At 39.5% G+C, this 16036-nt stretch overlaps 1 long non-coding RNA gene across 2 annotated transcripts in view; it reads left to right on the top strand.

The window, feature by feature from the left end:
* Positions 1 to 16036, top strand: part of LOC138422450 (uncharacterized) — a 51733-nt gene that overhangs the window by 7476 nt on the left and 28221 nt on the right. The gene's annotated exons all lie outside the window — the stretch shown is intronic.

The following is a 16036-nucleotide window of genomic DNA, read 5'->3' as shown; positions in this document are numbered from 1 at the left end:
AAAACCATAGCCTTGACTAGACGGACCTTAGTCAGCAAAGTAATGTCTCTGCTTTTGAATATACCATCTAGATTGGTCATAACTTTTCTTCCCAGGAGTAAGCGTCTTTTAATAAGGAGAGGAGAAATACAAGCTAAGCTGTTCCTGGGAATTTCCCTGTGTTTAGATATAATGATTTCACCTCTGATGACAAAAAAGAGCAATTGTACTGGAGATGGGAAAACTAGGTTCTAATATTAACCTTCTTAGAAGTAACATTTATTTCTTAAAATTTCAGTTTTAATAGGAATATTATTACCTACTTCACAGGATGTTTGGTTATCTAACAAACACTTATATAGCACTTGGTTATCTAATGAACACCTATAAAGCACTTACTATCAGCTAAGCACTATTTAATCCTTTACACATTTACTTTTTTAATCTTCATAACAACAGTTTATAATCAAAGCTATGGTTTTTTCAGTAGTCATGTATGGGTGTGAGAACTGGACCATACAGAAGGCTGAGCACCGAAGAACTGATGCTTTCACATTGTGGTGCTGGAGAAAGACTCTTGAGAGTCCCTTGGACAGCAAGGAGATCAATCAATCCTAAAGGAAATCAACCCTGAATATTCACTGAAAGGACTGATATTGAAGCTGAAGCTCCAATACTTTGGCCACTTGTTGCAAAGAGCTGACTCATTGGAAAAGACCCTGAGGCTGGGAACGATAGAAGACAAAAGGAGAAGAGGGCAACAGAAGATAAGATGATTAGATAGCACCACCAACTCAATGGACATGAATCTGAGCAAACTCTGGGAGATAGTGAAGGACAGGAAACCCTGGCCTGCTGCAGTCCATGGGGGTCACAAAGAGGCGAACACAACTTAGCAACTGAACAAAAACAGCTATTATCAACTGAGAGAGGTGAAAGACCAAAGCACAGAGAAGTTAACTAAGTTCTCTAAGGTCATACAACTAGCAGTAGTGCCAGGATTTGAACCTGGCTCCAAAGTCTGTGCTCTTACACTTTAGGGCCCCAAGTCAAAGCAGCTGCCTGATTTTATAAATAGAGTTTTATTGGAACACAACCATGTCTGTTTATTTACATAAATAAACATTTTTGTTTATGTAAAATTTACATAAATAAACATAAATCTGCTTTTGTGTTACAACAGCAGAATTGAGCAGTTGTGACAGAGACCATATGACCACAAAACCCCAAATATTGATCATATCTGGCCCTTTACTGAAAAGGTTGGCTGCTCTATGGTATCCTGCCTATTTGTATGGGGAGAGACAATGATTTTCATTAAGAACCTAGTAACTCCTAAGACCAAACTGGTTCTGAAATTGTTTTCTGAGCCAGTAAGACAAGTGAAAAATAATGTCAGGTTTGTAATTGTACCCTGTCATTTGTACCATAACAATTTTGCCACTGTCCCCTGACATTTGTACTGTAACAGTAAGGTGTAAACTTCAGTAACAAATGATCCATGATAACAATTATTAGTAGAAACATATACCTGATGTCATGGGATCCCAACCTCACAGAACTGGAATTAATTCAGAAATTGTTCATTGCAACCTTGACTCTCCACCTGAAACTATTGTATTGGGTTTCTGAAGCTAATGCCTTAAATCCTCCATGATCATCCTTCCAGCCCTACGTGTAGTCATGGCTTCTTTTACAACAGAGCAAAGTCGCCTCCTTTATGGGGCTCAGGCGCCAGGCTCACACCTGTCATTCTGTCCCCAAGGCAACTCCTCCATGTGGCGGTTTCAGATGCCAAGCAGAGAAACTCCTGAACGCCTGTCATTCACTGGCCTCTTGGACAGTCATTAAAAACTTTCCCTGCCTTTGCAACTACTTCCTGTGAGCCTCTCAGGGACTACTAGTCACTCGTGACCTGTTTTCAGAGCTGATAGTTCTGGCTTCCAAAGCGAACTCGGAATAAGCGCAGCTATAGGTGATTGTTTCCTTTATGCTCCAGGCAGCAGAAAAGAATTGCTCAGTGAAGGTGAAAGGACCAGCATAGGTCAGCTGGGTGGGAATGATTGCCTCTTTCAAGTCGATAGATTTTCATCCTGCTATAAACTATGGGTTCATAACTCAAGATCACTAGAAGGCTATTTATTATCGTCTGTTTGCTGAAGACAGTTGCTTCTTTATAGTTATAAAGAAAAAGAACCCTTTTTGTTTTGTTTGCTTTTCTTGTTTTTCTTCTTTTCTCAAAAGAAAAAATACCTCTACCAAATTAGCAAATTAAGACAATACTGTAGTGATTGAGCTACTGTATGGAAGTCCCATTACCAAAGAATTTCTTTCAGCAACATTTCAAAAGTAAGTTGATCCAAAAGACAACTCCACCATGAGGTTACCTGGAACCTAATCCAGGCTAGAAAGCAGAGTCCAAACAGCTCAAGGTTTTGCAAATTCCACAGCTGCTTCAGGCACAAAATGAAATAAAATAAGGTGTTAAGGTGGAGAACACCAGCAACATCTCACTATTTCCTTATTGTTTTTTGACACTGGGCTCTTTAAATATAAATTGTTTACATTGCCCACAAAGAACACCAAAGTGAAACCTCTTGAGAGTTTAACTAACAATTCCGTTTATAATTTTTTAACCTTACATGATTTCTTTAGGATACCTTTAAATACATTTATGAACTTAGTTTCATTTTTAAAATATAAATGAAGTTGAAGTCTCAGGATCTTAAAGATCTCAAATATTCCTTCAAGGGAATATTCCTTTGGGTGTCTGAAACACTTGATTTTATCTCTCCATTAGAAGTCGTGTGTTCCTACAATTAAAATTCATGCTTAGTCTCACTCTCCTTCATACCAATTAAATATTCACAGACTTATTGCAAGCTCCAAAAGACAAGGTACAGTCATATTCACCTTTTATCCCCCACATGTGACTATAGTAGCAGGTAGTCAATATTGTTATTGTTGCCATGTAACCTCCATGAAGACAAACTTTCTCTATTTTGTTCATTCCTATAACCCCAGCAACTAGAACAATAAACATTAGGTCGTAGCCTCTCAATAGAGTTTGAATAGATTAGCCTACAGCCTTAATAAATGTAATAGAAGGAGTTTTAGAATTTTTAACTTTTTAGAAGTTTTATTAAATCTGGCCCTCCTTGTAAAAGTCAGTGATCAATCAGAGAAGTAGAATCAGTAGAAGATATCTGTTTAGAGATTTAGTGCAAAGAATTAGCCTACACAATCACGGGGACTGACTAGACAAGGCTGAAATCCATAGGGCAGACCATCAGTAAAGGTAGGCTGGAACACTCAGGTGGATTTCTTCTTCTCTAGACAAGAGTCAGCCCTGCTCTTAGGACCTTTCAGCTGATTCAACCAGTTGATCATCTTCGATAACCTCCCTACTGAAAGTTAACAAAGGACTTTAATCATATCTACAAAATACCTTTGTAGCAATACCTTGATCTATGCTTGACTGAGTATCTGGGAACTCTAGTCAAATTGACACATTAAAAAAGACCATATCCCTCGAATACCTATTTTGGAACTTTGAAAGTGACTCCTTCCATTTATGTGTTTATTTCTTTATCTTATTTTGGGTAAGAAGGAATAATCCTGTATGTATCAATCCTATATGTACATTTCTTTAGAAATGTTCACATCATCTGCTCAAGATGTTTCAATAATAGAAACCTAATAACAAATTAGCTGGGTAAATTAAAGGACTAGCGTGCCCTTGCAAAGACATTTCTCCTCTATTAACTCATATAAGAGTTTGAAACAGAAAATGCTTACATAGAGACGGTCACTCAGACATCATTCATAATGGAGAATAATGGTGGAAGGGAAAACCTAAAGATAGTAAAATTGGAATGTAATTTATAGCACGTCCACATGATGGAATATTATGTAAACATTTAATAGTATATTTACAAAATAAAATAATAAAGGTTAAAATGATAGTAAATTGAATAGAGAATAAGAAATCATTACAGAAAACTGTTGTCCCAAAACTTAATTCTTGGAAAAATTTGACAACATTGACAAATCTTTATCTAGATAATTAAGAATATTTTTGAATATTTTGATAATTTGGGATTCAAGAATATCAAGAATTACCAAAATCAAGAATAAAAAAGAATATCATCACCTATATTATAAAAACTAAAAGATTTGTAAAGGAACACTATGAATAATTATAGTATTCAACAAATTAGATACCTAAACAAAATGGGTTCATTTCTAGAAAGATGCAAACTATCAAAACTGACTCAAGCAGAAGTGAAAATCTGAGTAGAACTGTAACAAAGAGATTTAATTCGTTATTTTATAAAGTTTCCACAAAGAAAATCCTAAGACCAGATGACCTCACCAACAAAGTACATAAACATTTAAATAAAGAAGAATATCAATTCTTCACATACTGTTCCAAAAGAGAAAATAGAAGCGAACATTTCCTAACTCAGTCTATGAGACCAGCGTTAACCTAATAAGCAAAACCAGACAGAGACATTGCAAGAAACTACAGACCAACATTCCTTATAAATATGGACACAAGTGTCTTTAAACTACTAGAAAAACAAGTCCAAAAACATGCGAAAAGGATTTCATACCATCATCAACTAATATTTATCCCAGGAATATAAAGGTTGATCATACATATGAAAATCAATAAATATAATACACCATGTTGAAGGGAAAAGGAGAAAGGGGCAGCAGAGGGCCAGAAGGTTAAATAGCATCACAAACTCAATATGGACATGAATTTAAGCAAACTCTGGGAGATTGTAGAGGATAGAGGAGGCTGGTATTCTAGGCTAGGGCAGTTCATGGGGTCGCAGAGTTGGCCATGACTTAGTGACCGAATAACAACAATAGCAATACACCATGTTAGATATAAAGAACAAAAACCACATGATCTTCCCCATAGATGCAGAAATTTTGGACAAAGTTCAATACCCCTTCATGATAAAAATTTGCCAGAGTTCACAGCATCGTTCACAACAATCATAAAGTGGAAACAATCCGAATGCCCATCAATTGATGAATGAGCATTCCATATAATGGAATATTGTTTGGCAATAAAAAGACTGAATAAGCAAATCCACAGAGACAGGAATGTAGACTAATGTTTGCCAGGGGTGACAGAAGGAGGTTCAGGGGTATGAAGAAGTAACTGCTAATGAGTACAGGGTTTCCTTTTGGAGTAATGAAGATATTCTGAAATTAGATGATGATGACAGTTGTAGAGTTCTATGAATATACCACAAGCCACTGACTTGCGTGCTTTAAAACTGATTTTTATGGTATGTGAAAAGTAGTATATTTACAAAAAGTTTTTAAAAACATAATAAGGGCTCCAGGCCATGGTTTAGTTGTGCCTTTACTTAGACCTTATATCCCTCCAGGTATCATAATCGAATTCAGTAATCAAATTAGAGCAACAGAAGGCTCCAAATGGAATGATATTAATCCAGTGCCTCTCAGAATTACCCTGAAGACATTTCATCTGAATATTTTCTGCATAGCTTTTATCTAAGTTCCTGTTATAAATAGCCATATGGAACTAACTTTTGCATTTTTTGCATGAATACTGAAAACATTGCCCATCCTATTATCAGGTCATTTATTGCTACCACATTATAAAATACTTTATGAAAATAACATTTTACAATTTATATTCAGAAAAGCAATGTCCTTTAGGAATTATTCTTTTTACTTACCAAAATTATACAACTGATTGTGATTTCTTTTTAGCCTTGGAGAAAGCCCAGTTGAACTGTAGCAATTATGTTGATTGAAATAATTAACATATTTGTATCTCCATTTTTTTCTTTGTTTTTCTTTTTCTATTCATAATTTGCTACGTTATGGCATGCAATTTAAGTTATTTCAGATCCCAATATTTGAAGAATTGGTGCAGGACTTTGGACTAAGTTTCAATATTTAATTGTACCTTACATTAAATCAGGATTTCTCTGTATTGATAGTATTGCTATTCTGAGCAAGGTAATTCTCTGGTGAGGGGAGGCTGTCCTGTGCATTGTAGTATATTCAACAGCATCTTGGTCTCCACCCACGAGATGCCAGTAACAAGTCTTCAGTTAGACAACCAAAAATGTATTCGGACATTGCCAAATGTCCCCTGGAGGGCAAAATTGCCCATGATTAAGAATCACTTTCTTAAGTCATCATTGAAAAACTGACCCCCATTACTCTTTCCAGGCAGTCTTAAGGTGACAAAAATTCATTACTCTAGATGGATAGGTAGGTAGGTAGATAGATAATAGAGAGACAGATAGTTTCATACTTTGCTCACTTATTTGAGATGAATCAAGGATGTCTCTGAACTGGATGTCAGTCCCTGAAGCAGAGCTATTTCCACACAGATCTTTAAAAAAAGAATTTTCTAATCTTTCATTTGAATCCAACAATCCATTAAAAAGAAAATTAAATTTAGGTGAGGAAACAGATAAAGGGATATGATCAATTTCAGGGCTAAACTCCAAATTCAGTGCTGCTCCTCTTCCTGCCAGGAAAACCTTCCTCTCTGTCTGCATATAGCATCCCTCCCCAGGTGGGTCAAGGATGGGAGTGAAGTCCTATGAGCCTAAAGATAATCTTCTAAAGTGATCTTCTAAGTATTCCAGTCAATACCTAGAAAATGGACTACCTCTTCCCAGAGTACACTGTATTCCAATCTAACTAAAACTCACAAATTTCCATTAGCTCTAACTTCCTGTTTACAGGGAATGAAAGGGATAGAAGAATGAGTTAGACACTAGTGGGAAACAATCAATCAGATCCTAAAGTAGGGGCATTCCATCAGACAACTGGTCTGAACTATTCCAAAATGTCAGTATCTTGAAAATAAACAATCAGAAAACAAAATCATGGATAGACTATTTTGGAATAAAATAGACCAGCCATCATAGTAATTAAATGCAACATGTGGACCTAGATTGGAATCCTGGTAGTATCTAAAAGGATTCTTAGAATAAAGAGAATTTTGAATTTAGATTTCATCAGTCTTATTTTTCTTCTATGTGATAATGGTGGTGTGGTATAATAGGAGATTGTTCTAATTCTTAAGAGATACTTGGGGAAACTATTTTGGGATAAAGTGCCATGATATCTGCAACTTTCTAATTGGTCGACAATAATAAAACAACAAAGGTAGATAGACACATATAGTAAAATATTAACATTTTTTGAAGTTTAAATGGAAGATGTGAAGTTTGATGTACTATTCTTTCAGTTTCTCAAAACTTATGGAATATTTTCATTTTTCATAGAAAGTTCAGGGGAAATTAACAACACTCCTTAAATGCACTGGTTCTTAAAGAGTAACCCACAGGTCACTTTTGGTTGGGGAAGGTCCATGGTTATGCTTCAAGGACTCCACAAGCTCCTTACAGTTGTGAGCTGATGCAGCTCTACCTTTCTCTATAGTTCTCATTCAAATGTTCAAGGGGGTCGGTCCCACGCCTTCAGAAGGGCTGAGGCCTATAGGCTTGTCTGAAGATTTTAGGTCTAATGCCTGCCAACGTGGGAGATTTTTGAGTTGCAATTGAATTGCAATTGCTGCTCCAATAACATGTAGGCCACAAGACCTTAGAACTGAAAGGAAGGAAAGTTAGGAATGATTTAATTCAACCCTAGAGACAGCAGCTCTGAAATAGACCTTGTCCAGGATCAGGCAATTAGCTCACTCTCTGTTCAAAGAACTATCTGGTTCAGTCACTTGACCTCTTCCAACTTCTATGTGGACTTGAAAAGCCGAAAACATCCTGTCCCTGCCTACTCTCCTCCCCAGGATCATTCCTAACCTGCCACAGGGTGTCCTTGGGGTTCTTCTGACATGAGCAGCACACACAACCTTAGAGCATTTGCTCTCCTGGTCCTCCTTGCCATGCTCTTCCTCCAAATATTTGCATGGCCAACTGCTCACCCCCCCTCAACCCCTCCCACTCTTTTACGCCTGCTCTGGTCTACCCATGAGGCTGAACACCTGTTTAATACTGCAGCTTCCTTCACCACCAGCCCCAAAAGTATGTGGTCCCACTATCCATTATTTTCCATATCAGCTATGACCTGCGAACATTCTAGACATTTTTCCCGTCTAGTATCAGTTCAGGTCAGTTCAGTTGCTCAGTCATGTCCAACTCTTTGCAACCTCATAGACTGCAGCATGCCAGGCTTCTCTATCTATCACCAACTCCCAGAACATACTCAAACTCATGTCCATCGAGTCGGTGATGCCATCCAACCATCTCTTCCTCTGTCATTCCTTTCTCCTTCCACCTTCAGTCTTTCCCAGCATCAGGGTCTTTTCAAATGAGTCAGTTCTTCGCATCAGGTGGCCAAAGAATTGGAGTTTAAGCTTCAGCATCAGTCCTTCCAATGAATATTCAGGACTGATTCCTTTAGGATTTACTGATTCGATCTCCTTGCTGTCCAAGGGACTCTCGAGTCTTCTCCAACACCACAGTTCAAAAGCATCGATTATTTGGCACTCAGCTTTTTTTATAGTCCAACTCTCACATCTATACGTGACTACTGGAAAAATCATAGCTTTGACTAGATCAACCTTTGTTGGCAAAGTAATGTCTCTGCTTTTTAATATGCTGTCTAGGTTGGGTCATAACTTTTCTTCCAAGGAGCAAGTGTCTTTTAATTTCATGGCTGCAGTCACCATCTGCAGTGATTTTGGAGCCCCCCAAAATAAAGTCTGCCACTGTTTCCATTGCTTCCCCATCTATTTGCCATGAAGTGATGGGCCCAGATGTCATGATCTTCGTTTTCTGAGTTTTAAGCCAACTTTTTCACTCTCCTCTTTCACTTTCATCAAGAGGCTCTTTAGTTCTTCGCTTTCTGCCATAAGGATGGTGTCATCTGCATGTCTGAGGTTATTGATATTTCTCCCAGCAATCTTGATTCCAGTTTGTGCTTCATCCAGCCCAGTATTTCTCATGATGTACTCTGCATAGAAGTTAAATAAGCAGGGTGACAATATACAGCCTTGACATACTCCTTTCCGAATTTGGAACCAGTTTGTTGTTCTATGTCCAGTTCTAACTGTTGCTTCTTGACCTGCATACAGATTTCTCAGGAGGCAGGTCAGGTGATCTGGTATTCCCATCTCTTAAAGAATTTTCCAAGGTTTGTGGTGATCCACACAGTCAAAGGCTTTGGCATAGTCAATAAAACAGAAGTAGATGTTTTTCTGAAACTCTCTTGCTTTTTCAACGATCTGACAGATGTTGGCAATTTGATCTCTGGTTCCTCTGCCTTTTCTAAATCCAACTTGAACATCTGGAAGTTCATGGTTTGTGTACTGTTGAAGCCTGGCTTGGAGAATTTTGAGCATTACTTTACTAGTGTGTGAGATGAGTGAAGTAGTTGAGCATTACCACAATTGTGCAATTACCACAATTGTGTGGTAGTTTGAGCATTCTTTGGCATTGCCTTTCTTTTGGATTGGAATGAAAACTGATTTTTTCCAGTCCTGTGGCCATTGCTGAGTTTTCCAAATTTGCTGGCATACTGAGTGCAGCACTTTCACAGTATCACCTTTTAGGATGTGAAATAGCTCAACTGGAATTCCATCACTTCCACCAACTTTGTTCGTAGTGATGCTTCCTAAGGCCCACTTGACTTTGGATTCCAGGATGTCTGGCTCTAGGTGAGTGATCACACCATCGTGATTATCTGGGTCATGAAGATCTTTTTTGTATAGTTCTTCTGTGTATTCTTGCTGCCTCTTCTTAATATCTTCTGCTTCTGTTAGGCCCACACTATTTCTGCCCTTTATTGTGCCCATCTTTGCATGAAATATTCCCTTTGTATCTCTAATTATCTTGAAGAGATCTCTAGTTTTTCCCGTTCTATTGTTTTCCCCTATTTCTTTGCATTGATCACTGAGGGAGGCTTTCTTATCTCTCCTTGCTATTCTTTGGAACTCTGCATTCAAATGGGTATATTTTTCCTTTTCTCTTTTGCCTTTAGCTTCTCTTTTCTCAGCTATTTTTAAGGCCTTCTCGGACAACCATTTTGCCTTTTTGCATTTCTTTTTCTTGAGGATGGTCTTGATCACTGCCTCCTGTACAATGTCACGAACCTCTATCCATAGTTCTTCAGACACTCTAGCAGATCTAATCCCTTGAATCTATTTGTTACTTCCAGTGTATCATCATAAGGGATTTGATTTAGGTCATACCTGAATGGCCTAGTGGTCTTCCCTACTTTCTTCAATTTAAGTCTGAATTTGGCAATAAGGAGTTCATGATCTGAGCCACAGTCAGCTCCCAGTCTTGTTTTTGCTGACTATATAGAGCTTCTCCATCTTTGGCTGCAAAGAATATAATCAATCTGATTTCTGTATTGACCATCTGGTGATGTCCATGTTAGAGTCTTCTCTTGTGTTGTTGGAAGAGGGTGTTTGCTAGTATCCTTATTGTTTATTGTCAGTTTTCCCCATTGGAATACATGCTCCTTATATGCTCCAAATATAGAGATCTTTATTTTATTTATTGGTTTGTCCCAAGTGCCTAGAGCAATGCCTGGCACAGAGAAGATACTCAATCCTGGAAATTTTTGCTGTATTAATGAATATTTTCTCTTTGCAAACTAAGACGTAATTTCAACTTAAAGGGGACCAAAGAGAAGAAGAAAATTAATAATAAGTAGTAGAAGGAGGGTTTCCCTCGTGGCTCAGTGATAAAGAATCCACTTGCCAACGCAGGAGACAAGGGTTTGGTCCCTAGTTTGGGAAGATCCCGCGTGCCTTGGAGCAATTAACCTTGTGTGACACAACTATTGAGCCCAAGTCCTGCAACTACTGAAGCCCATGTGTCCTAGAGCCCACAGAGTAGCCGCCGCAGTGATATGCCTATGCACCTCAATTATAGAGCAGCCTCTGCTCACCAAAATTAAAGAGCCCATGTAGCAGTGAGGACCCAGCACAGCAAAAAGAAAAAATAAATAAAATAAAAATAAGTAGTGGGACCTCCCTGGTGATCCAGTGGTTGGAATTCCATGGATCCCACTGCAGAGGGGGCAGGTTCAACCCCTGCTCGAGGAACTAAGATCCTGTATGCCACACAGCATGGTCCAAAAAAAAAAAAAAGTAATCATAATAATAAGTAGGAAAAGTGAAGGAGAAAGGTTATGCTGGATTTTTTCCTTATTTAAAAGGTAGGATTTGATGAAATGGATGTATGACCAGCAGCCTGTCCTGTCAGCTAGCACTGCTTCATACATGGAACAGATTAGCAACATCTTTTCCTGCCTGAGGGCTTACGTGTTGCAATTCTCTTGTAATAAGTTCCTAAATATTTAATACCTGAATGACTTTCTAATAGGGTGTTAATTTACTACATCCCAGGCATAATTAAGAAGCATCCATTCAGGTCGGTTGAGATTAAAGGCCAGAAGTTAAGCTTGCAGAGCCAAGTAAATAAGAAAGATGCACAGGCGTTATGTGGAGGAGCACTTACACAGAGGAGCATGTGCATGCACACGCTCACCCTGGCAGCTGTGTTTTTCTAAGATTCATCCTCTGCTTCAGGCCCAGTAAGCTCCCTTCTGTTTTGAGTGTGAAGTTGAGGTGAACCCAGAGGGCCCAGCTCTCAGTGGGGCTCTGCGGTGGCTCCCCCAGTAGTCACTCTTCAGAAGACCTTAACCTGGTGTTTATGGAGACATCCCATCTACAGGTGTGGCCGTGGGTATCTGCTAGTAAACTTCACCAGAAACAGGCTAAAGTCAGAGAGCAAAAAGTGATGGCTGTGGAAACCAAACATTCCATATGTTTTGATAGTAACTTTTCGTTGTAAACACTCATGTATTATCTTACCATGACCTCAAGTTTTAGAGGAACAAATAGACCGACTGGTACTCTGAAGGGATTCTGAGGAAATCTGACAAAATATAGTTAGATTTTTCTTTCTCCACCCCCAGCATGTTGCATGCTGGTGGAGAGACCCAGGGCCTTTTAGGAAGTTTTCCCATATTGCATAACATTTCTCATCACTGTGGGCCTATCTCATTCTTTTTTTTTTTTTTTGACACAAGGTTACTTGAATCATTACTGGCTTCCATTCATAGTGACAAGCCATCCTCTCTCCTCACATATTTCCAGATTGCCAGACATAAGGAAAGGAGAAGGCAATGGCACCACACTCCAGTACTCTTGCCTGGAAAATCCCATGGGTGGAGGAGCCTGGTGGCCTGCAGTCCATGGGGTCGCTAAGAGTCAGACACAACTGAGCAACTTCACTTTCACTTTTCACTTTCATGCATTGGAGAAGGAAATGGCAACCCACTCCAGTGTTCTTGCCTGGAGAATCCCAGGGACAGGGAAGCCTGGTGGGCTGCCGTCTATGGGGTCACACAGAGTTGGACACAACTGAAGTGACTTAGCAGCAGCAGCAGCAGACATAAGGAAAAGAAGTTTAATAAGAGTTTCCTTAAAAAAAAATTTCATTTTTGTGGTTGCTATTGCCATTATTCATTGAAGAATTATTTAGTGAATGACTAAATGTTTAGTGTTTAATAGAGTGTGCCAAGCACCAGAGAAATATTAGTACAAAAACACTGCTCCTTTTCCAAGGAGTTTATAGTCTTGACTCATAAAACAGAGAAATAAGAAACCAGAAAGTTGAAATACAGAAAGAGAGAGGCAACAAAGGAGGTAAGTACAGATTGATTCTCAATAGGAAATGCTACGGGTGAAAATTTCCAAAACAGGAGGCAAGAACTAAGACAAACATGCCACTACCTGGAGAAGACACTGAGAGCATTTTATATATTTCCTTTGAATTGTTTTAATATAGTTGTGCACATCCTGAGGGTAGAATCTGCTATTCCACCTTTTTTTTAAATTTAATATAAGAACATAAGCATTTCCCCTACATTATTCGAAACTAGTCATAAGCATGTTTTAGCCCTATAAAGATGCTATAATTTGCTTATCCTATTCCTCATTGTTCATCAGTTACAAGGCACATTGTTTTCATTCAGATTAAGTCATTCATCCTGCGTTTATTGAACCCTTGGCTATCAGGGGTCAGACACTGGGCTGGGTTTGAAGATGTAAACTGAGTTAGTCTAGAGAGACCTCAAGGAACTCAAAAGGTGACAGAAGACCTGGGAAGCAGGCATCTAATATGAAAATAAGGTGCCAAGAGGAGGCACAAGGGATTACAAGAACCCAAAGAGGAAGGGACCTACAGGGACCACACATTGGGTGGCTTAAACAACAGAAATATACTTTCTCATAGTTCTGGAGACGAAAAATCCAAGATGAAGGTGTTTGGTTTGATTTGGTTTCTTATACAGTCTTTCTCCTTGCCTTGCATTTGGTGGCCTTTCACTGTGTCTTCATGTGGTCTTTCCTCTGCCTATGTGCACCCCTGGTGTCTGTACGTTCAAATTTCCTCTTCTTGTAAGGACATTGGTCAGATTGAGTTATCATATCCTAAGGGCCTCATTTTAACTGAATCACCTCTTTAAAGGCCCTATCTCCAAAGACAGTCTCAGTTTGAGGCTTTGGGTGGGGTCAGGGCCTTAACACAAGAATTTTAAGGAGACGTAATTTAGCCCAAAATGTTTAGTGACAAGAAAATGCTTCTGGAAGGAGGTGACAATTTGTTCATTGTAGAAGGAGGAATAAAACTGAAAAGTGGAAGGAAATAGAAATAGTAGGTATAATATAACACGTATGATATTTGGGGTTGACCAAATGACCGAAAAGTTCAATCAGGTTTTCCTGCAAGGTGTAAGAGAAAAACATAAATGACTTTCTGGCCAAGTAAATGTATATATTAAGGTCTTGTTACTGTTGTTTAGTTGCTAAATCATGTCCAACTCTTTTTGTGACCCCATGGACTACAGCCCACCAGGCTCTTCTGTCCAAGGGATTTCCCAGGCGAGAATATTAGAATGGGTTGTCATTTCCTTCTCCAGGGATCATCCCAACCCAGGGATTGAACCTGCATCTCCTGCGTGAGCAGGTGGATTCTTTACCACTGAGCCACCAGAGAAGCCCTATATTAAGGCCTTGGGACATGAACAAAGATAACATCATGCACAGAGGAACTACAAGAATTTCAGCATGACTAGTGCAAAGGGTACAAAGAAAAATGAGGAGTGCAGAGGCAAGTATAAATAATTCTGAAAAATATAAAGTTTTGTCCATATTTCTGATTGTTTCACTGAGAATGACTCTGTTGGAATGACAGAGCCAAAGATGGGCTCTGCCCACGCCACACTGCACTCTTCCCCATGTTTTCTGTGTTGATACTTAACCAGTCATTGAAGTTTCCCAGGCTTTTCGCTAGAGATTGAACAGTTGCTTCAGGGCAGTAACCAGCAGCCTTCAGCAACCTGCCATCCCTCCAGAGAGTCCTGGATACACATCTGGTCACTTCTGTGCCCTCTTTTCTGCTAGGTTTCACTACTCTCTCTCCGTCTAGTCAAGGCTATGGTTTTTCCTGTGGTCATGTATAGATGTGAGAGTTGGACTGTGAAGAAGGCTGAGTGTCGAAGAATTGATGCTTTTGAACTGTGGTGTTGAAGAAGACTCTTGAGAGTCCCTTGGACTGCAAGGAGCTCCAACCAGTCCATTCTGAAGGAGATCAGCCCTGGGATTTCTTTGGAAGGAATGATGCTAAAGCTGAAACTCCAGTACTTTGGCCATCTCATGCGAAGAGTTGACTCATTGGAAAAGACTGTGATGCTGGGAGGGATTGGGGGCAGAAGGAGAAAGGGACGACCCAGGATGAGATGGCTGGATGGCATCACGGACTCGATGGACGTGAGTCTGAGTGAACTCCGGGAGTTGGTGATGGACAGGGAGGCCTGGCGTGCTGCGATTCATGGGGTCGCAAAGAGTCGGACATGACTGAGCGACTAAACTGAACTGAACTGAACTGAACTCTCTCTCCAAACTTACATGGAAGACTCAGGCTCCTAGGTCTCCAGTTCACCCTCAGAAACATCAGTCATGCTGTTTGAATGGGACACAATCAAGGAATTAAACACCATGACTGGGACCTCCCTGATGGTCCAGTGGTTAAGAATCAGCCTGCCAATGCAGAAGACACAGGTTCAATTCCTGGTCCAGGAAGATCCCACATGCCTCAGGGCAACTAGGCCCATGTGCTACAACTGCTGAGCATGCCCACCCTAGAGCTCATGTTCCAAAACAAGAGAAACCTCCACAATGAAAAGCCTGGGCACAGCAACTAGAGAGTAGCCCTCCAGTTACTGCAACAAGAGAAAGCCCACGTGCAGCAACGAAGACTCAGGGCAGCCAAAAATAAACAATTTTTTAAAAACACCATGGTTTCCATTTCTCAATATCCTCTCTTTTGAACTAGACTATCAGTTACTTGGCATGTCTCATCTCCTTGAATGATCACAACCTGGCACTCTAGTGAAACTAGGGAAAGATCATTGGTGAGTCTGTTTGCTCCCCAGAACCTCAGTTTCTCTACCTATAAAATGTGGAACATGAAATTTTTGGAATCTATGCTTCCACCAAGCACACTAACATTTTTGCACAGTGCTTTAAAGTGTTTAAAATACTTTTGATAAACAGGACCTTACTTAATACAAAAATACCCAATAAATATTTGCTGACACAAATGACAGTGAGGACTCTGTGTTAACTGAAAGGAATCTGTTTTTGTTCAGTTGCTAAGTCATGTCTGATTTTTTGCAACCCGTGGACTGTAGTCCGCCAGGCTCCTCTGCCCATGGAATTTCCCAGGCAAGAAAACTGGAATGGGTTGCCATTTCCTTCTCCAGGGGATCTTCTGGACCCAGGGACTGAACCCACATCTCCTGCATTGGCAGGCAGATTCTTTTTTTTTTTTTTTTTTTTCAGTATCCATATAATTTATTTCTCACAGTTCTGACAAATGAACATTATTCAAGAACACGCTGTAAACACAGATAAGAAGAAACATACAAAATGTTTTAAATGATGCCCAACAAAATCCAGCAGTTTAAAGAATGCATGTGAACTCTTGGCTCACTGCAAAGAGTAAAT

This window comes from Ovis canadensis, chromosome 1, assembly GCF_042477335.2.
Source record: "Ovis canadensis isolate MfBH-ARS-UI-01 breed Bighorn chromosome 1, ARS-UI_OviCan_v2, whole genome shotgun sequence".
NCBI lineage: Eukaryota > Metazoa > Chordata > Mammalia > Artiodactyla > Bovidae > Ovis > Ovis canadensis.
This window is presented reverse-complemented; position numbering and strand designations above follow the sequence as displayed.